A 22,117-nucleotide genomic window follows, 5' to 3' on the forward strand; every position below is an offset into this window, starting at 1 on the left:
CTCTGTGCCTCAGTGTCTCTGTGTCTCACTGCCTCAGTGTCTCAGAGTCTCAGTGTCTCAGTGTCTCAGAGTCACTGTGTCTCTGTGCCTCCATGTCTCAGTGTCTCTGTGCCTCAGTGCCTCAGTGTCTCAGAGCCTCAGTGTCTTAGTGTCTCAGTGTCTCTGTGCATCAGTGTCACAGTGTCTCAGTGTCTCAGAGTCTCAGTGTCTCAGTGAAACTGTGCCTCAGTGCCTCATGTCTCAGTGTCTCAGTGTTTCTGTGCCTCAGTGTCCCAGAGTCTCAGTGTCACTGTGTCTCAGTGTCTCTGTGTCTCTGTGCCTCAGTGTCTCAGTGTCTCATTTTCTCAGTGTCTCTGTGCCTCAGTGTCTCTGTGTCTCAATGCCTCAGAGTCTCAGAGTCTCAATGTCTCAGTGTCTGAGAGTCTCAGTGTCTCAGTGTCTCAGTGTCTCTGTGTCTCAGAGTCTCTGTGTCTCGGTGTCTCTGTGTCTCTGTGCCTCAGTGTCATAGTCTTTCTGTGTCTCAGTGTCTCAGTGTCTCTGTTCCTCTGTGCCCCAGTGTCTCAGTGTCTCAGTGTCTCAGAGTCTCAGTGTCTCTGTGTCTCAGAGTCTCTGTGTCTCAATGTCTCAGTGTCTCAGTGAATCTGTGTCTCTGTGCCTTAGTGTCTCAGTGTCTCAGAGTCTCTGTGTCTCTGTGTCTCCGTGTCTCAGTGCCTCCGTGTCTCTGTGCCTCAGTGTCTCAATGACTCAGTGTCTTAGTGTCTCAGAGTCTCAGTGTCTCTGTCCCTCAGTGCCTCAGTGTCTAACTGTCTCTGTGTCTCAGAGTCTCAGTGTCTCTGTGGATCTGTGTCTCAGTGTCTCAGAGCCTCAGTGTCTCTGTGTCTCAGTATCTCTTTGTCTCTGTGGATCAGTGCCTCATTGTCTTAGTGTCTCAGTGTCTCATTGTCTCAGTATCTCAGAGTCTCAGTGTCTCTCTGTCTCTGTGTGTCTGTTTCACCGTGTCTCTGTGTCTCAGTGTCTCTGTGCCTAAGTGTCTCAGTGTCTCTGTGTCTCAGTGTCTCAGTGTCTCAGAGTCTCAGTGCCTCTGTGTCTCAGTTTCTCTGTGACTCAGTGTCTCAGTGTCTCTGTGCCTCAGTGTCTCAGTGTCTCAGAGTCTCTGTGTCTCAGTGTCTATGTGTCTCTGTGTCTCAGTGTCTCTGTGTCTGTGTGCCTCTGTGTCTCAGTGTCTCAGAGTCTCAGAGTCTCTGTGTCTCTTTGTCTCAGTGCCTCTGTGTCTAAGTGTCTCAGTGTTTCCGAGTTTCAGTGTCTCAGTGTCTCAGTGCCTCTGTGCCTCAGTGTCTCTGTGTCTCAGTGTCTCTGTGTCTCTGTGTCTCAAAGCCTCAGAGTCTCAGAGTCTCAATGTCTCAGTGTCTGAGAGTCTCAGTGTCTCAGTGTCTCTGTGTCTCAGTGTCTTAGTGTCTCTGTGTCTCAGAGTCTCTGTGTCTCAATGTCTCAGTGTCTCGGTGTCTCAGTGTCTCAGTGTCTCTGTGTCTCAGAGTCTCTGTGTCTCTGTGCCCCAGTGTCCCAGCGTCTCAGTGTCTCGGTGTCTCAGAGTCTCAGTGTCTCTGTGTCTCAGAGTCTCTGTGTCTCAATGTCTCAGTGTCTCAGTGTCTCAGTGAATCTGTGTCTCTGTGCCTTAGTGTCTCAGTGTCTCAGTGTCTCTGTGTCTGTGTCTCAGAGTCACATTGTCTCTGTGCCTCAGTGCCTAAGAGTCTCTGTGTCTCTGTGTCTCTGTGTCTCAGTGTCTCAGTGCCTCTGTGTCCCAGTGTCTCTGTGTCTCTGGGTCTCAGAGTCTCAGTGTCTCTGTGTCTCTATATCTCAGTGTCTCTGTGCCTCAGTGTCTCAGAATCTCAGTGTCTCAGTGTCTCTGTGTCTCAGAGTCTCTGTTCCTCAGTTTCTCAGTGTCTCTGCGTTTCAGTGTCTCTGTGTCTCTGTGCCTCAGTGTCTCAGTGTCTCAGTGTCTCAGATCTCAGTGTCTCTGTGTCACTTTATCTCAGTGTCTCTGTGCCTCAGTGTCTCTGTGCCTCAGTGTCTCAGTGCCTCCGTGTCTCTGTGCCTCAGTGTCTCTGTGTCTCAGTGTCTCATAGTCTCGGTGTCTCTGTGTCTCTGTATCTCAGTGTCTCAGTGTCTCAAAGTCTCTGTCTCAGTGTCTCTGTGTCTCATTGACTCAGTGTCTCTGTGTCTCCTTGACTCCGTGTCTCAGTGTCTCAGCGTCTCTGTGCCTCAGTGTCTCAGTGTCTGAGTCTCAGTGTCTCAGTGTCTCAGTGTCTCTGTGCTTCAGTGTCTCAGTGTCTGAGTCTCAGTGCCTCAGTTTCTCAGTGTCTCTGTGTCTCAGTGTCCCTGTGCCTCAGTGTCTCAGTGTCTCTGTGTCTGGTGTCTCAGTGTCTCAGTGTCTCTGTGCCTCAGTGTCTTAGTCTCTCTGTGCCTCAGTGACTCAGAGTCTCAGAGTCTTTGTGTCTCTGTGCCTCAGTGTCTCAGTGTCTCAGAGTCTATGTGTCTCTGTGCCTCAGTGTCTCAGTTTCTCAGTTTCTCAGAGCCTCTGTGTCTCAATGTCTCTGTGTCTCTGTGTCTCAGTGAATTTGTGTCTCTGTGTCTCAGTGTCACAGAGTCTTCGTGTCTCAGTGTCTCTGTGTCTCAGTGTCTCTGTGCCTCTTTGCCTCAGTGTCTGTGTCTCAGTATCTCAGTGTCTCAGAGTCTCAGTGATTCTGCGTCTCTGTGTCTCAGTGTCTCAGCTTCTCACCGTCTCAGTGTTTCTGTGTCTCAGCGTCTCAGTGTCTCAGACTGTCACTGTCTCAGTGTCTCTGTGCCTCAGTGCCTCAGTGTCTCTGTGCCTCAGTGTCTCAGTGTCTCAGAGTCTCTGTGTCTCTGTGACTCAGTGCCTCTGTTTCTCTGTGCCTCAGTGTCTCTGTGCCCCAGTGTCTCAGAGTGTCAGTGTCTCAGAGTCTCAGTGTCTCAGTGTCTCTGTGTCTCAGTATCTCAGCGTCTCTGTGTCTCAGTGTCTCAGTGCCTCAGTGTCTCTGTGTCTCAGTGCTGCTGTGTCTCAGTGACTCAGAGTATCAGCGTCTCTCTGTCTCACAGTCTCTGTGTCTCTGTGCCTCAGTGTCTCTGTGTCTCAGAGTCTCAGTGTATCAGTGTCTCAGTGTCTCAGTGTCTCAGTGTCTCTGTGCCTCAGTGTCTCATTGTCTCAGTGTCTCAGTGTCTAAGAGTCTCAGCGTCTCTGTGTCTCAGTGTCTCAGTGTCTCTTTGTCTCAGTGTCTCATTGTCACAGTGTCTCAGTGTCTCAGTGCCTCAGTGTCTCAGTGTCTCAGAGTCTCAGGGTCTCTGTGTCTCTGTGTCACAGTGTCTCTGTGTCTCAGTGTCTCAGAGTCACTGTGTCTCTGTGTATCTGTGTCTCAGTGTCTCTGTGCCTCAGTGTCTCTGTGTCTCAGTGTCTCAGTGTCTCAGAGTCTCTGTGTCTCTGTGTCTCTGTGTATCTGTGTCTCAGTGTCTCAGAGTCTCAGTGTCTCTTTGTCTCTGTTTCTCAGTGTCTCTGTGCATCTGTGTCTCAGTGTCTCAGTGTCTCTGTGTGTCAGTATCTCAGCGTCTCTGTGTCTCAGTGTCTCAGTGCCTCAGTGCCTCTGTGTCTCAGTGCAGCTGTGTCTCAGTGACTCAGAGTATCAGCGTCTCTCTGTCTCACAGTCTCTGTGTCTCTGTGCCTCAGTGTCTCTGTGTCTCAGAGTCTCAGTGTATCAGTGTCTCAGTGTCACAGTGTCTAAGAGTCTCAGTGTCTCAGTGTCTCAGTGTCTCTGTGCCTCAGTGTCTCATTGTCTCAGTGTCTCAGTGTCTAAGAGTCTCAGCGTCTCTGTGTCTCAGTGTCTCTGTGTCTCAGTGTCTCATTGTCTCAGTGTCTCAGTGTCTCAGTGCCTCAGTGTCTCAGAGTCTCAGGGTCTCTGTGTCTCTGTGTCACAGTGTCTCTGTGTCTCAGTGTCTCAGAGTCACTGTGTCTCTGTGTATCTGTGTCTCAGTGTCTCAGAGTCTCAGTGTCTCAGTGTCTCAGAGTCACTGTGTCTCTGTGCCTCCATGTCTCAGTGTCTCTGTGCCTCAGTGCCTCAGTGTCTCAGAGCCTCAGTGTCTCAGTGTCTCAGTGTCTCTGTGCATCAGTGTCACAGTGTCTCAGTGTCTCAGAGTCTCAGTGTCTCAGTGAAACTGTGCCTCAGTGCCTCATGTCTCAGTGTCTCAGTGTTTCTGTGCCTCAGTGTCCCAGAGTCTCAGTGTCACTGTGTCTCAGTGTCTCTGTGTCTCTGTGCCTCAGTGTCTCAGTGTCTCATTTTCTCAGTGTCTCTGTGTCTCTGTGTCTCTGTGCCTCAGTGTCTCAGTGTCTCATTTTCTCAGAGTCTCTGTGTCTCAGTGTCTCTGTGTCTCAGTGTCTCTGTGTCTCTGTGTCTCAGTGTCTCTGTGCCTCAGTGTCTCTGTGTCTCTGTGTCTCAGTGTCTCTGTGCCTCACTGTCTCAGTGTCCCAATGTCTCAAAGTCTCAGTGTCTCAGTGTCTGAATGTCTCAGTGTGTCAGTGTCTCAGAGTCTCAGTGTCTCTGTGTCTCAGTGTCTCTGTGCCTCAGTGTCTCAGTGTCTCAGAGTCTCAATGTCTCTGTGTCTCTGTGTGTCAGTGTCCCTATGCATCAGTGTCTCAGTGTCTCAGAGTCTCAGTGTCTCTGTGACTCGTGTCTCAGTGTCTCAGAGTCTCAGTGTCTCAGTGTCTCAGAGTCTCAGTGTCTGAATGTCTGAGTGTCTCAGTTTCTCTGTGTCTCAGTTTCTCTGTGTCACAGTGTCTCAGTGCCTCAGAGTCTCAGTGTCTCTATGTCTCAGTGTCTCAGTCTCTCAGTGTCTCTGTGCCTCAGTGTCTCAGTGTCTCAGAGTCTCAATGTCTCTGTGTCTCTGTGTGTCAGTTTCCCTATGCTTCAGTGTCTCAGTGTCTCAGAGTCTCAGTGGCTCTGTGACTCGTGTCTCAGTGTCTCAGAGTCTCAGTGTCTCAGAGTCTCAGTGTCTGAATGTCTGAGTGTCTCAGAGTCTCAGTTTCTCTGTGTCTCAGTTTCTCTGTGTCACAGTGTCTCAGTGTCTCTGTGTCTCAGTGTCTCTGTGTCTCAGTGTCTCAGAGTCTCAGTGTCTCTGTGCCTCAGTGTCTCAGTGTCTCAGAGACACAGTGTCTGTGTGTCTGTGTCTCAGAGTCTCAATGTCTCTGTGTCTCAGTGTCTCTGTGTCTCAGTGTCCTAGATTCTCAGTGTCTCAGAGTCTCAGTGTCTCTGTGCCTCAGTGCCTCTGTGTCTCTCTGTCTCAGTGTCTCTGTGCCTCAGTGTCTTTGTGTCTCTGTGTCTCAGTGTCTCAGATTCTCAGTGCCTCTATGTCTCAGTGTCTCAGTCTCTCAGTGTCTCTGTGCCTCAGTGTCTCAGAGTCTCAGAGTCTCACTGCCTCTGTGTCTCAGTGTCTTAGTTTCTCAGAGAGTCAGTGTCTCAGTGTCTCAGAGGCTCAGTGTCTCTGTGTCTCCGTGTCTCTGTGTCTCAGTGTCTCTGTGTCTCTGTGTCTCAATGACTATGTGCCTCAGTGTCTCAGTGTCTCAGAGACTAAGTGTCTCAGTGTCTCTGTGTCTCAGTGTCACAGTGTCTCTGTGCATCAGTGTCTCAGTGTCTCAGAGACTCAGTGTCTCAGTGTCTTAGAGTCTCAGTGTCTCAATGTCTCAGAGTCTCAGTGTCTCAGAGTCTCAGAGTCAAAGTGTCTCAATGTCTCAGAGTCTAAGTGTCTCTGTCTCAGAGTCTCAGTGCCTTTGTGTCTCAGTGTCTCAGAGTCTAAGTGTCTCAGTGTCTCTGTGTCTCAGTGTCACAGTGTCTCTGTGCATCAGTGTCTCAGTGTCTCAGAGACTCAGTGTCTCAGTGTCTCAGAGTCTCAGTGTCTCAGTGTCTCAGAGTCTCAACGTCTCAGTGTCTCAGTGTCTCAGAGTCTCAGTGTCTCAATGTCTCAGAGTCTAAGTGTCTCTGTCTCAGAGTCTCAGTGCCTTTGACTCTGAGACTCTGAGACACTGAGACTCTGAGACATTGAGACACTGAGACTCTGAGACACTGAGACACTGAGTCTCTGAGACACTGAGACACTGAGACCCAGAGACACTGAGGCACTGAGACACTGAGACACAGAGACACTGAGATACTGAGACACAGAGACACTGAGACACTGAGACTCTGAGACACTGAGACACAGATGCACAGAGACACTGAGACACAGAGACAAAGAGACACTGAGACTCTGAGACACTGAGACACAGATGCACAGAGACACTGAGACATAGAGACAAAGAGACACTGAGACACAGAGACACTGAGACACTGACACTCTGAGACACTGAGACACAGATGCGCAGAGACACTGAGACACAGAGACAAAGAGACACTGAGACTCTGAAACACTAAGACACTGAGTCATTGAGACACTGAGGCACAGAGACACCGAGAAACTGAGACACGGAGACACTGAGACACTGAGACACAGAAACACAGAGACACTGAGACTCTGAGACACAGAGGCACAGAGACACTGAGACACTGGGACACAGAGGCACAGAGACACTGAGACACTGAGGCACAGAGACACAAGACAGTGAGACACAGAGACACAGAGACACAGAGACTCTGCGACACTGAGGCACAGAGACACAGAGACACTGAGAATCTGAGACTCTGTGACACTGAGGCACAGAGACACTGCGACTCTGAGACTCTGAGACACTGAGACACTGAGACACTGAGGCACAGAGACACATCGTCTCAGAAACTGAGACACAGAGACTCTGTGAAAGTGAGACACTGAGACACTGAGGCACAGAGACACTGAGAATCAGAGGAACTGAGACACTGAGGCACAGAGACACTGAGACTCTGAGACACTGAGACACTGAGGCACAGAGACACTGAGACACAGAGGCACTGAGACACAGAGACACATAGATTGTACAACACTGAAACTCTGAGGCACAGAGACACTGAGACTCTGTGACACTGAGACACTGAGACACAATGACACTGAGACTGTGAGACACTGAGACACTTAGACTCTGAGACATTGAGACTCTGAGACACTGAGACACACAGACACTGTGTCTCTGAGACACTGAGACACTGAGGCACAGAGACACTGAGACTCTGAGACACTGAGACACAGAGACACTGAGACACAGAGACTCTGAGACTCTGAGACACTGAGACACAGAAATGCTGAGACTCTGAGAAACTGAGACACTGTATCACTGAGGCACATAGTCACTGAGACACAGAGTCACTGAGACTCAGAGACACTGAAGCTCTGAGACACTGAGACACTGAGACACAGAGACACTGAGACACAGAGACAATGAGATACTGAGACACAGAGACACAGAGACACTGAGACTCTGAGACACTGAGACACAGATGCACAGAGACACTGAGACACAGAGACGCTGAGACTCTGAGACACTAAGACACTGAGTCATTGAGACACTGAGGCACACAGACACTGAGGCACTGAGACACAGAGACACTGAAACACTGAGACACTGAGGCACAGAGACACTGAGACAGTGAGACACAGAGACAATGAGACACTGAAGCACAGAGACACTGAGACAGAGAGACACAGAGACACTGAGAATCTGAGTCACAGAGACACTGAGACACTGAGGCACAGAGACACTGAGACACAGAGACACTGAGACACTGAGACTCTGAGACACTGAGACACTGAGGCACAGAGACACAAGACAGTGAGGCACAGAGACACAGGGACACTGAGACTCTGAGACTTTGTGACACTGAGTCACAGAGACACTGCGACTCTGAGACTCTGAGACACTGAGGCACAGAGACACTGAGACACAGATTCACAGAGACACTGAGACTCTGAGACACTGAGAATCTAGGACACTGAGACACTGAGTCACAGAGACACTGAGACTCTGAGACACTGAGACACTGAGACACTGAGGCACAGAGACACAACGTCTCAGAAACTGAGACACAGAGACTCTGAGAAACTGAGACACTGAGGCACAGAGACACTGAGACTCTGAGACTCTGAGACACTGAGGCACAGAGACACTGAGACACAGAGGCACTGAGACACAGAGACACATAGATTGTACAACACTGAGGCTCTGAGGCACAGAGACACTGAGACTCTGAGGCACAGAGACACTGAGACTCTGAGACACTGAGACACTGAGACTCTGAGACAGAGACACTTAGACTCTGAGACATTGAGACACTGAGACTCTGAGACACTGAGACACTGAGACGTTGAGACTCTGAGACACTGAGACACTGAGACTCTGAGACACTGAGACACTGAGACACTGATGCACAGAGACACTGTGACACTGAGACACAGAGACACTGAGACACTTAGACTCTGAGACACTGAGACACAAAGGCACTGAGACTCTGAGACAGAGACACTTAGACTCTGAGACATTGAGACATTGAGACACTGAGACTCTGAGACACTGAGACTCTGAGACACTGAGACACTGAGTCTCTGAGACACTGAGACACTGAGACACTGATGCACAGAGACACTGTGACACTGAGACACAGAGACACTGAGACACTTAGTCTCTGAGACACTGAGACACTGAGGCACATAGTCATTGAGACACAGAGACACTGAGACAAATAGAGACACGGAGACACAGAGACACTGAGCCTCTGAGACACTGAGACACTGACTCTCTGAGAAACTAAGACACTGAGACACAGAGGCAGTGAGACTCTGAGACTCTGAGACACTGAGACACTGAGGCACAGAGACACTGAGAGACTGAGACACTGAGACATAGAGGCACTGAGAATCTGAGACACTGAGACACTGAGGAACAGAGACACTGAGACACTGTGACACAGAGAAACTGAGACACAGAGAAACTGAGACTCTGAGACACTCAGACATTCAGACACTGAGACTCCGAGACACTGAGACACTGAGACTCTGAGACACTGAGACACGAGTCACTGAGACTCTGAGACACTGAGACACTGAAGCATAGGGACACTGAGACACAGAGACACAGAGACATTGAGACTCTGAGACACTGAGACACTGAGGCACAGAGACACTGAGACACAGAGACACTGAGACTCTGAGACACTGACACACTGAGACATTGAGACACTGAGACACTGAGACTTTGAGACATTGGGACACTGAGACAGTGAGGCACAGAGACAAAGAGTCATTTAGACTCTGAAACACTGAGACACTGAGACACTGAGGCACAGTGACACTGAGACACAGAGACACTGAGACACTGAGGCACAGAGACACCGAGACTCTGAGACACTGAGAATCTAGGACACTGAGACACTGAGTCACAGAGACAATGAGGCACAGAGACACTGATACACAGAGACACTGAGACACAGAGACTCTGAGAAAATGAGACACAGAGACACTGAGGCACAGGGACACAGAGACACTGAGACACAGTGACACTGAGACTCTGGGACACTGAGGCACAGAAACAATGAGACACTGAGACATGAGGCAATGAGGCACAGTTTCACTGAGACACTGAGACTCTGAGACACTGAGACACTGTGACACTGATGCACAGAGACACTGAGACACTGAGACACAGAGACACTGAGACACTGAGGCTCTGAGACACTGAGGCACTGAGGCACAGAGACACTGAGACACGGAGACACAGTGACTCCGAGACACTGAGACACTGAGACTCTGAGACACTGAGACAGTGAGACACAGAGACACTGAGGCACAGAGACACTGAGACACAGATACACAGAGACACAGAGACTCTGAGACACTGAGACACTGAGACACAGAGACACTGAGGCACAGAGACACTGAGACACAGATACACATAGACACAGTGACTCTGAGACACTGAGACACAGATACACTGTGACACAGAGACACAGAGACCCTGAGACTCTGAGACACTGAGGCACTGAGACACTGAGACACTGAGACAATGAGACACTGAGACACAGAGACACTGAGACACAGAGACGCTGAGACTCTTAGACACTGAGACACTGAGACAATGAGATACTGAGGCACAGAGACACTGAGACACTGAGACACTGAGACTCTTAGACACTGAGACTCTGAGACACTGAGACACTGATACACTGAGACTCTGAGACACAGAGACACTGAGGCACAGAGACACAGAGACTGTGAGACAGAGAGACGCTGATACTCTGAGTCACTGAGACACAGCAGCACTGAGACACAGAGACACTGAGGCACTGAGACACTGAGGCACAGAGACGCTGAGATACTGAGACACAGAGACACTGAGACGCTGAGACTCTGAGGCACTGAGACACAGATGCACAGAGACACTGAGACACAGAGACAAAGAGACACTGAGACTCTGAGACACTGAGACACAGATACACAGAGACACAGAGACACAGAGACTCTGAGACACTGAGACACTGAGACACAGAGACACTGAGGCACAGAGTCACTGTGACACACATACACAGAGACACAGTGACTCTGAGACACTGAGACACAGAGACACTGAGACACAGAGACACAGAGACCCTGAGACTCTGAGACACTGAGACACTGAGGCACTGAGACACTGAGACACAGAGACACTGAGACACTGAGACACAGAGAAGCTGAGACTCTTAGACACTGAGACACTGAGACACTGATACACTGAGACTCTGAGACACAGAGACACTGAGGCACAGAGACACAGAGACTGTGAGACAGAGAGACGCTGATACTCTGAGTCACTGAGACACAGCAGCACTGAGACACAGAGACACTGAGGCACTGAGACACTGAGACACAGAGACACTGAGATACTGAGACACAGAGACACTGAGACACTGAGACTCTGAGACACTGAGACACAGATGCACAGAGACACTGAGACACAGAGACAAAGAGACACTGAGACTCTGAGACACTGAGACACAGATGCACAGAGACACTGAGACATAGAGACAAAGAGACACTGAGACTCTGAGACACTAAGACACTGAGTCATTCAGACACTGAGGCACAGAGACACTGAGAAACTGAGACACGGAGACACTGAGACACTGAGACACAGAAACACAGAGACACAGAGACACTGAGACTCTGAGACACTGAGACACAGAGGCACAGAGACACTGAGACACTGGGACACAGAGGCACAGAGACACTGAGACACTGAGGCACAGAGACACAAGACAGTGAGACACAGAGACACAGAGACACAGAGACTCTGCGACACTGAGACACTGAGGCACAGAGACACAGAGACACTGAGAATCTGAGACTCTGTGACACTGAGGCACAGATACACTGCGACTCTGAGACTCTGAGACACTGAGACACTGAGGCACAGAGACACATCGTCTCAGAAACTGAGACACAGGGACTCTGAGAAAGTGAGACACTGAGACACTGAGGCACAGAGACACTGAGAATCAGAGGAACTGAGACACTGTGGCACAGAGACACTGAGACTCTGAGACACTGAGACACTGAGGCACAGAGACACTGAGACACAGAGGCACTGAGACACAGAGACACATAGATTGTACAACACTGATACTCTGAGGCACAGAGACACTGAGACTCTGAGACACTGAGACACTGAGACACAAAGACACTGAGACTCTGAGACACTGAGACACTTAGACTCTGAGACATTGAGACACTGAGACTCTGAGACACTGAGACACTGAGACACTGAGGCACAGAGACACTGAGGCACAGAGACACTGAGACTCTGAGATACTGAGACACTGAGACTCTGATATCCTGAGACACAGAGACACTGATGCACACAGACACTGAGACACAGAGACACTGAGACACTGAGACGCTGAGGCTCTGAGACGCTGAGACACTGAGACACTGAGACAGTGAGACTCTGAGACTCTGAGACACAGAGACACTGAGGCAAGAGACACTGAGACTCTGAGACACTGAGACACTGAGGCACAGAGACACTGAGAGACCGAGACACTGAGACACAGAGACACTGAGACTCTGAGACACTGAGACACTGAGACTCTGAGACACTGAGACACTGAGACACGAGGCACAGAGACACTGAGACACAGAGACATTGAGACTCTGAGACACTGAGACTCTGAGACACTGACACACTGAGACACTGTGAAAAAAAGACACTGAGACTCTGAGACACAGAGTCAAAGAGTCACTGAGACTCTGAGACACTGAGACACTGAGGCACAGAGGCACAGAGGCACTGAGACACGGAGACACAGAGACACTGAGACACAGAGACACAGAGACACAGAGGCACTGAGGCACTGAGACACGGAGAATGTGAGACACTGAGACACTGAGGCACAGAGACACTGAGACTCTGAGACACTGAGACACTGAGGCACAGAGGCACTGAGACACAGAGACACTGAGACACTGAGGCACAGAGACACTGAGACACTGAAACACAGAGACACTGAGAATGTGAGACACTGAGACACTGAGGCACAGAGACACTGAGACACAGAGACACAGAGACACTGAGGCACAGAGACCCTGAGACACAGAGACACTGAGGCACAGAGACTCTGAGACACTGAGGCACAGAGACTCTGAGACACAGAGGCACAGAGACACTGAGGCACAGTGACACTGAGACACAGAGTCACTGTGACACATAGACTCTGAGACTCTGAGACACTGAGACACAGAGACTCTGAGACAATGAGACACTGAGACACTGAGGCACAGAAATACTGAGACTCTGAGAAACTGAGACACTGAGACACTGACACTCTGTGAAACTGAGACATTGAGACACTGAGATACTGATGCACAGAGACACAGAGAATCTGAGACTCTGAGACAGTGAGACACTGAGGCACAGAGACACGGAGACACTGGGACACAGAGGCACAGAGACACTGAGACACTGAGACACTGAAGCACAGAGACACTGAGACACAAAGACACTGAGGCACAGAGACACTGAGACAGAGAGACACAGAGGCACTGAGGCACAGAGACACTGAGACTCTGAGACACTGAGACACAGAGACACTGAGACACAGAGACATTGAGACTCTGAGACACAGACACACAGACACTGTGTCTCTGAGACACTGAGACACTGAGGCACAGAGACACTGAGACTCTGAGACACTGAGACACAGAGACACTGAGACACAGAGACACTGAGACACAGAGACTCTGAGACTCTGAGACACTGAGACACAGAAATGCTGAGACTCTGAGAAACTGAGACACTGTATCACTGAGGCACAGAGACACTGAGACACAGAGACACTGAGGCACAGAGACTCTGAGACACTGAGGCACAGAGACTCTGAGACACAGAGGCACAGAGACACTGAGGCACAGTGACACTGAGACACAGAGTCACTGTGACACATAGACTCTGAGACTCTGAGACACTGAGACACAGAGACTCTGAGACAATGAGACACTGAGACACTGAGACACTGAGGCACAGAAATACTGAGACTCTGAGAAACTGAGACACTGAGACACTGACACTCTGTGAAACTGAGACATTGAGACACTGAGATACTGATGCACAGAGACACAGAGACACTGAGAATCTGAGACTCTGAGGCAGTGAGACACTGAGGCACAGAGACACGGAGACACTGGGACACAGAGGCACAGAGACACTGAGACACTGAGACACTGAAGCACAGAGACACTGAGACACTGAGACACAGAGACACAAAGACACTGAGGCACAGAGACACTGAGACAGAGAGACACAGAGGCACTGAGGCACAGAGACACTGAGACTCTGAGACATTGAGAATCTAGGACACTGAGACACAGAGACACTGAGACACAGAGACATTGAGACTCTGAGACACAGACACACAGACACTGAGACTCTGAGACACTGAGACGCTGAGGCACACAGACACTGAGACTCTGAGACACTGAGACACAGAGACACTGAGACACAGAGACACTGAGACACAGAGACTCTGAGACTCTGAGACACTGAGACACAGAAATGCTGAGACTCTGAGAAACTGAGACACTGTATCACTGAGGCACATAGTCACTGAGACACAGAGTCACAGAGACACTGAGACTCAGAGACACTGAAGCTCTGAGACACTGAGACACTGAGACACTGAGACACAGAGACAATGAGATACTGAGACACAGAGACACAGAGACACTGAGACTCTGAGACACTGAGACACAGATGCACAGAGACACTGAGACACAGAGACAAAGAGACACTGAGACTCTGAGACACTGAGACACTGAGACTCTGAGACACTGAGACACTGAGAATCAGAGGAACTGAGACACTGAGGCACAAGACACTGAGACTCTGAGACACTGAGACACTGAGGCACAGAGACACTGAGACACAGAGGCACTGAGACACAGAGACACATAGATTGTACAACACTGATACTCTGAGGCACAGAGACACTGAGACTCTGAGACACTGAGACACTGAGACACAAAGACACTGAGACTCTGAGACACTGAGACACTGAGACTCTGAGACATTGAGACACTGAGACTCTGAGACACTGAGACACTGAGAAACTGAGGCACAGAGACACTGAGACACAGAGACACTGAGACTCTGAGATACTGAGACACTGAGACTCTGATATCCTGAGACACAGAGACACTGATGCACACAGACACTGAGACACAGAGACACTGAGACACTGAGACACTGAGGCTCTGAGACGCTGAGACACTGAGACACAGAGACACTGAGGCAAGAGACACTGAGACTCTGAGACACTGAGACACTGAGGCACAGAGACACTGAGAGACCAAGACACTGAGACACAGAGACACTGAGACTATGAGACACTGAGACACTGAGACTCTGAGACACTGAGACACTGAGACACGAGGCACAGAGACACTGAGACACAGAGACATTGAGACTCTGAGACACTGAGACTCTGAGACACTGACACACTGAGACACTGTGAAAAAAAGACACTGAGACTCTGAGACACAGAGTCAAAGAGTCACTGAGACTCTGAGACACTGAGGCACAGAGGCACAGAGGCACTGAGACACGGAGACACAGAGACACAGAGACACAGAGACACAGAGGCACTGAGACACTGAGACACGGAGAATGTGAGACACTGAGACACTGAGGCACAGAGACACTGAGACTCTGAGACACTGAGACACTGAGGCACAGAGGCACTGAGACACAGAGACACTGAGACACTGAGGCACAGAGACACTGAGACACTGAAACACAGAGACACTGAGAATGTGAGACACTGAGACACTGAGGCACAGAGACACTGAGACACAGAGACACAGAGACACTGAGGCACAGAGACCCTGAGACACAGAGACACTGAGGCACAGAGACTCTGAGACACTGAGGCACAGAGACTCTGAGACACAGAGGCACAGAGACACTGAGGCACAGTGACACTGAGACACAGAGTCACTGTGACACATAGACTCTGAGACTCTGAGACACTGAGACACAGAGACTCTGAGACAATGAGACACTGAGACACTGAGACACTGAGGCACAGAAATACTGAGACTCTGAGAAACTGAGACACTGAGACACTGACACTCTGTGAAACTGAGACATTGAGACACTGAGATACTGATGCACAGAGACACAGAGAATCTGAGACTCTGAGACAGTGAGACACTGAGGCACAGAGACACGGAGACACTGGGACACAGAGGCACAGAGACACTGAGACACTGAAGCACAGAGACACTGAGACACTGAGACACAAAGACACTGAGGCACAGAGACACTGAGACAGAGAGAGACACAGAGGCACTGAGGCACAGAGACACTGAGACTCTGAGACACTGAGAATCTAGGACACTGAGACACAGAGACACTGAGACACAGAGACACTGAGACACAGAGACTCTGAGACTCTGAGACACTGAGACACAGAAATGCTGAGACTCTGAGAAACTGAGACACTGTATCACTGAGGCACATAGTCACTGAGACACAGAGTCACAGAGACACTGAGACTCAGAGACACTGAAGCTCTGAGACACTGAGACACAGAGACACTGAGACACAGAGACAATGAGATACTGAGACACAGAGACACAGAGACACTGAGACTCTGAGACACTGAGACACAGATGCACAGAGACACTGAGACACAGAGACAAAGAGACACTGAGACTCTGAGACACTGAGACAGTGAGACACTGAGGCACTGAGGCACAGAGACACTGAGACACAGAGACGCTGAGACTCTGAGACACTAAGACACTGAGTCATTGAGACACTGAGGCACACAGACACTGAGGCACTGAGACACAGAGACACTGAAACACAGAGACACTGAGACACAGAGACACTGAGACACTGAGACTCTGAGACACTGAGACACTGAGGCACAGAGACACAAGACAGTGAGACACAGAGACACAGAGTCTCTGCGACACTGAGACACTGAGGCACAGAGACACAGAGACACTGAGACTCTGAGACTTTGTGACACTGAGGCACAGAGACACTGCGACTCTGAGACTCTGAGACACAGAAACACTGAGGCACAGAGACACTGAGACACAGATTCACAGAGACACTGAGACTCTGAGACACTGAGAATCTAGGACACTGAGACACTGAGTCACAGAGACACTGAGACTCTGAGACACTGAGACACTGAGGCACAGAGACACATCGTCTCAGAAACTGAGACACAGAGACTCTGAGAAAATGAGACACTGAGGCACAGAGACACTGAGAATCAGTGTTTCTGCTTCTCAGTGTCTCTGCGTCTCAGGGTCTCTGCGTCTCTGCGCCACTGCGTTTCTGGGTCTCAGGGTCTCTGCGTCTCAGAGTCTGTGGGTCACTGCATCTCTGGGTCTCAGGGTCTCTGTGTCTCAGAGTCTCTGCGTCTCTAAGTCTCAGTGTCTCTGCGTCTCAGGTTCTCTGCGTCTCTGGGTCTCAGTATCTCTGCGTCTCGGGCTTCGCGTCTCTTCGTCTCAGTGTCTCTGCGTCTCTGTGTCTCTTCGTCTCTGGGTCCTAGGGTCTCTGCGTCTCTGTGTCTCTTCGTCTCTGGGTCCCAGGGTCTCTGCGTCTCAGCGTCTCTGCGACTCACTGTTTCTGCTTCTCAGTGTCTCTGCGTCTCAGGGTCTCTGCGTCTCTGCGCCACTGCGTTTCTGGGTCTCAGGGTCTCTGCGCCTCAGAGTCTGTGGGTCGCTGCGTCTCTGGGTCTCAGGGTCTCTGTGTCTCAGAGTCTCTGCGTCTCTAAGTCTCAGTGTCTCTGCGTCTCTGGGTCTCAGCATCTTTGCGTCTCAGACTCTCTGCGTCTCAGAGTCTCTGCCTCTCTGGGTCTCATGTCTCTGCGTCTCAGGTTCTCTGCGTCTCTGCGTCTCTGGGACTCAGTGTCACTGCGTCTCAGGGCCTCTGCGTCTCTGCGTCCCTACGTCTCAGAGTCTCTGCGTCTCAGCGTCTCAGGGTCTCTGCATCTCAGAGTCTCTGTGTCTCAGAGCCTCCGCGTCTCAGAGTCTATGGGTCTCAGTGTCTCTGCGTCTCTGTGTCTCAGAGTCTCTGCGTCTCAGAGTCTCTGCGTCTCAGCGTCTCTGCGTCTCAGAGTCGCTGCGTCTCAGGGTCTCTGTGTCTCAGTGTCTCTGCGTTTCTGCGTCTCTGGGTCTCAGTGTGTTGGCGTCGCAGGGCCTCTGCGTCTTTGCGTCCCTGCGTCTCAGAGTCTCTGTGTCTCAGCGTCTCTGCGACTCAGTGTCTCTGCGTCTCAGCGCCTCTGCGTCTCTGGGTCTCAGGGTCTCAGAGTCTGTGGGTCGCTGTGTCTCTGCGTCTCTGCATCTCTGGGTCTCAGTGTCTCTGCATCTCAGTGTATCTGCGTCTCAGGGTCTCTGCATCTCTGCGCCTCAGTGTCCCTGCGTCTCTGCGTCTCTAGGTCTCAGCGTCTTTGCGTCTCAGACTCTTTGCGCCTCATAGTCTCTGCCTCTCTGGGTCTCAGCGTCTCTGCATCTCAGTGTTTCTGCGTCTTTGCGTCTCAGGGTCTCTGCGTGTCAGCGTCTCAGGGTCTCTGCGTCTCAGAGTCTCTGGGTATCAGTGTCTCTGCGTCTCTGCGTCTCAGAGTCTCTGCGTCTCAGAGTCCATGCATCTCAGGGTCTCTGCGTCTCAGCGTCACAGGGTCTCTGAGTCTCTGCGTCTCAGGGTCTCTGAGTCTCTGCGTCTCTGCGCCTCAGTGTCCTGCGTCTCTGCGTCTCTGGGTCTCAGTGTCTTTGCGTCTCAGACCCTTTGCGTCTCATAGTCTCTGCGTCTCTGGGTCTCAGCGTCTCTGCGTCTCAAGGTCTCTGCATCTTTGCGTCTCAGGGTCTCTGCGTCTCAGAGTCTCTGTGTCTCAGAGTCTATGCATCTCAGGGTCTCTGAGTCTCTGCGTCTCAGGGTCTCAGAGTCTCTGTGTCTCAGAGTCTCTGCGTCCCTGCATCTCAGTGTCTCTGCGTCTCTTCGTCTCAGTTCCTCTGTGTCTCAGCGTGTCTGCTTCTCGGTGTCTCTGCGTCTCTGCGTCTCTGCGTCTCAGCGTCTCTGTGTCTCAGCATCTCTGCGTCTCTGCCTGTCTGCGTCTCAGTGTCTCTGTGTCCCTGTGTCTCAGAGTCTCTGCGTCTCAGCGTCTCAGCGTCTCTGCGACTCTGCGTCTCAGAGTCAATGCGCCTCAGTGTGTCTGCGTCTCAGGGCCTCTGCGTCTCTGGGTCTCAGTATCTCTGCGCCTCGGGCTTCATGTCTCTTCGTCTCAGTGTCTCTGCGTCTCTGTGTCTCTTCGTCTCTGGGTCCCAGGGTCTCTGCGTCTCAGCGTCTCTGCGACTCAGTGTTTCTGCTTCTCAGTGTCTCTGCGTCTCAGGGTCTCTGCGTCTCTGCGCCACTGCGTTTCTGGGTCTCAGGGTCTCTGCGTCTCAGAGTCTGTGGGTCGCTGCGTCTCTGGGACTCAGGGTCTCTGCGTCTCAGAGTCTCTGCGTCTCAGAGTCTCTGCCTCTCTGGGTCTCATGTCTCTGCGTCTCAGGTTCTCTGCGTCTCTGGGACTCAGTGTCACTGCGTCTCAGGGCCTCTGCGTCTCTACGTCTCAGAGTCTCTGTGTCTCAGCGTCTCAGGGTCTCTGCGTCTCAGGGTCTCTGCATCTCAGAGCCTCCGCGTCTCAGAGTCTATGGGTCTCAGTGTCTCTGCGTCTCTGCGTCTCAGAGTCTCAGCGTCTCAGCGTCTCTGCGTCTCTGCGTCTCAGAGTCCCTGCGTCTCAGCGTCTCTGCGTCTCAGAGTGTCTGTGTCTCAGTGTCTCTGCGTTTCTGCGTCTCTGGGTCTCAGTGTGTTGGCGTCGCAGGGCCTTTGCCTCTTTGCGTCTCTGGGCCTCAGTGTCACTGCGTCCCTGCGTCTCAGAGTCTCTGTGTCTCAGTGTCTCTGCGTCTCAGCGTCTCTGCGACTCAGTGTCTCTGCGTCTCTGCGTCTTTGTGTCTCTGCGCCTCTGCGTCTCTGGGTCTCAGGGTCTCTGCGTCTCAGAGTCTGTGGGTCGCTGTGTCTCTGCGTCTCTGCATCTCTGGGTCTCAGCGTCTCTGCATCTCAGTGTATCTGCGTCTCAGGGTCTCTGCATCTCTGCGCCTCAGTGTCCCTGCGTCTCTGCGTCTCTGGGTCTCAGCGTCTTTGCGTCTCAGACTCTTTGCGTCTCATAGTCTCTGCCTCTCTGGGTCTCAGGGTCTCTGCATCTCAGGTTCTCTGCGTCTCTGGGACTCAGCGTCTCTGCGTCTCAAGGTCTCTGCGTCTTTGCGTCTCAGGGTCTCTGCGTGTCAGCGTCTCAGGGTCTCTGCATCTCAGAGTCTCTGGGTCTCAGAGACTCTGCGTCTCAGTGTTTCTGGGTATCAGAGTCTCAGTGTCTCTGCGTCTCAGAGTCTCTGCGTCTCAGTGTCTCAGTGTCTCTGCGTCTCTGCGTCTCAGAGTCTCTGCGTCTATGTATCTCAGGGTCTCTGCGTCTCTGCGTCACGGGGTCTCTGAGTCTCTGCGTCTCAGGGTCTCTGAGTCTCTGCGTCTCTGCGCCTCAGTGTCCCTGCGTCTCTGCGTCTCTGGGTCTCAGTGTCTTTGCGTCTCAGACTCTTTGCGTCTCATAGTCTCTGCGTCTCTGGGTCTCAGGGTCTCTGCGTCTCAGGTTCTCTGCGTCTCTGGGACTCAGCGTCTCTGCGTCTCAAGGTCTCTGCATCTTTGCGTCTCAGGGTCCCTGCGTCTCAGCGTCTCAGGGTCTCTGCGTCTCAGAGTCTCTGTGTCTCAGAGACTCTGCGTCTCTGAGTCTATGCATCTCAGGGTCTCTGCGTCTCAGCGTCTCAGGGTCTCAGAGTCCCTGCATCTCAGTGTCTCTGCGTCTCTTCGTCTCAGTTCTTCTGCGTCTCAGCGTGTCTGCTTCTCAGTGTCTCTGCCTCTCAATATCTCAGCGTCTCTGCGTCTCAGAGTGTCTGCGTCTCAGTGTCTCTGCGTCTCTGCATCTCTTCGCCTCTGGGTCCCAGGATGTCTGCGTCTCAGAGTCAATGCGTCTCAGTGTCTCTGTGTCTCTGGGTCTCAGGGTCGCTGCGTCTCAAGTTCTCTGCGTCTCAGCGTCTCTGCGTCTCAGTGTCTCTGCGTCTCTGCGTCTCAGAGTCAATGCGTCTCAGTGTGTCTGCGTCTCAGGGTCTCAGTATCTCTGCGTCTCGTGTTTCTGCGTCTCTGGGTCTCAGTATCTCTGCGTCTCGGGTTTCTGCGTCTCTTCGTCTCTACGTCTCAGTGTCTCTGCGTCTCTGTGTCTCTTCGTCTCTGGGTCCTAGTGTCTCGGCGTCTCCGTGTCTCTTCGTCTCTGGGTTCCAGGGTCTCTGTGTCTCAGCGTCTCTGCGACTCAGTGTTTCTGCTTCTCAGTGTCTCTGCGTCTCAGGGTCTCTGCGTCTCTGCGCCACTGCATTTCTGGGTCTCAGGGTCTCTGCGTCTCAGAGTCTCTGGGTCGCTGTGTCTCTGGGTCTCAGGGTCTCTGCGTCTCAGAGTCTCTGCGTCTCTAAGTCTCAGTGTCTCTGCGTCTCTGGGTCTCAGCATCTTTGCGCCTCAGAGTCTCTGCGTCTCAGAGTCTCTGCCTCTCTGGGTCTCATGTCTCTGCATCTCAGGTTCTCTGCGTCTCTGCGTCTCTGGGACTCAGTGTCACTGCGTCTCAGCGCCTCTACGTCTCTACGTCTCAGAGTCTCTGCGTCTCAGCGTCTCAGGGTCTCTGCGTCTCAGAGTCTCTGTGTCTCAGAGCCTCCGCGTCTCAGAGTCTATGGGTCTCAGTGTCTCTGCGTCTCTGCGTCTCAGAGTCTCAGCGTCTCTGCGTCTCAGAGTCTCAGCGTCTCAGAGTCTCTGCGTCTCTGGGTCTCAGTGTCCCTGCGTCTCTTTGTCTCTTCGTCTCTGGGTCCCAGGGTCTCTGCGTCTCAGCGTCTCTGCGGCTCACTGTCTCTGTTTCTCAGTGTCTCTGCGTCTCTGGATCTCAGGGTCTCTGCGCCTCAGAGTCTGTGGGTCGCTGCGTCTCTGTGTCTCTGCGTCTCTGGGTCTCAGTGTCTCAGCGTCTCTGCGTCTCAGTGTATCTGCGTCTCAGGGTCTCTGCGTCTCTGCGCCTCAGTGTCGCTGCGTCTCTGCGTCTCTGGGTCTCAGCGTCTTTGCGTCTCAGAGTCTTTGCGTCTCATAGTCTCTGCCTCTCTGGGTCTCAGGGTCTCTGCGTCTCAGGTTCTCTGCGTCTCTGCGTCTCTGGGACTCAGCGTCTCTGCGTCTCAGGGTCCCTGCGTCTCAGGGTCTCTGCGCCTCTGAGTCTCTGCATCTCTGCGTCTCAGGGTCTCTGCGCCTCTGGGTCTCAGTGTCTCTGCGTCTCGGGTTTCTGCGTCTCTGCGTCTCAGGGTCTCTGCATCTCTGGGTCTCAGGGTCTCTGCGTCTCAGGTTCTCTGCGTCTCTGCGTCTCTGGGACTCAGCGTCTCTGCGTCTCAAGGTCTCTGCGTCCTTGCGTCTCAGAGTCTCTGCGTCTCAGGGTCTCTGCGTCTCAGAGTCTCTGTGTCGCAGAGACTCTGCGTCTCAGAGTCTCTGGGTCTCAGTGTCTCTGCG

This window comes from Carcharhinus amblyrhynchos, unplaced genomic scaffold (genome assembly GCF_965287045.1).
Source record: "Carcharhinus amblyrhynchos unplaced genomic scaffold, sCarAmb.v2.hapA scaffold_88, whole genome shotgun sequence".
NCBI lineage: Eukaryota > Metazoa > Chordata > Chondrichthyes > Carcharhiniformes > Carcharhinidae > Carcharhinus > Carcharhinus amblyrhynchos.